Here is a 241-nt window from a genome sequence, read left to right as displayed (position 1 = left end):
AGTTTGGGGAAGTCGCTGCCTGCCCTGGGCAGCTTTGGGGACTGGTGTCCAGAAGGTCTCGCTGGAGGAGGTGTTGGGGCTGCTTGGCCTGGTGGGGTCTGTCCCGACTACTCCAGTCTGACCAGCAGCTCCAGAGGGGGCTGAAGGCCCCGCCTGGTGCGTGGGGTGGGATGTCCTGGCTCCCTCAGGTGCCTCCTGGGCAGCAGTGAGTTCCACAGCCGCTCCAGGCCTGTTTGGGCTT

Source organism: Buceros rhinoceros, unplaced genomic scaffold (assembly GCF_000710305.1).
Source record: "Buceros rhinoceros silvestris isolate BGI_N320 unplaced genomic scaffold, ASM71030v1 scaffold34655, whole genome shotgun sequence".
In the NCBI taxonomy this organism is placed as follows: Eukaryota; Metazoa; Chordata; class Aves; order Bucerotiformes; family Bucerotidae; genus Buceros; species Buceros rhinoceros.
This window is presented reverse-complemented; position numbering follows the sequence as displayed.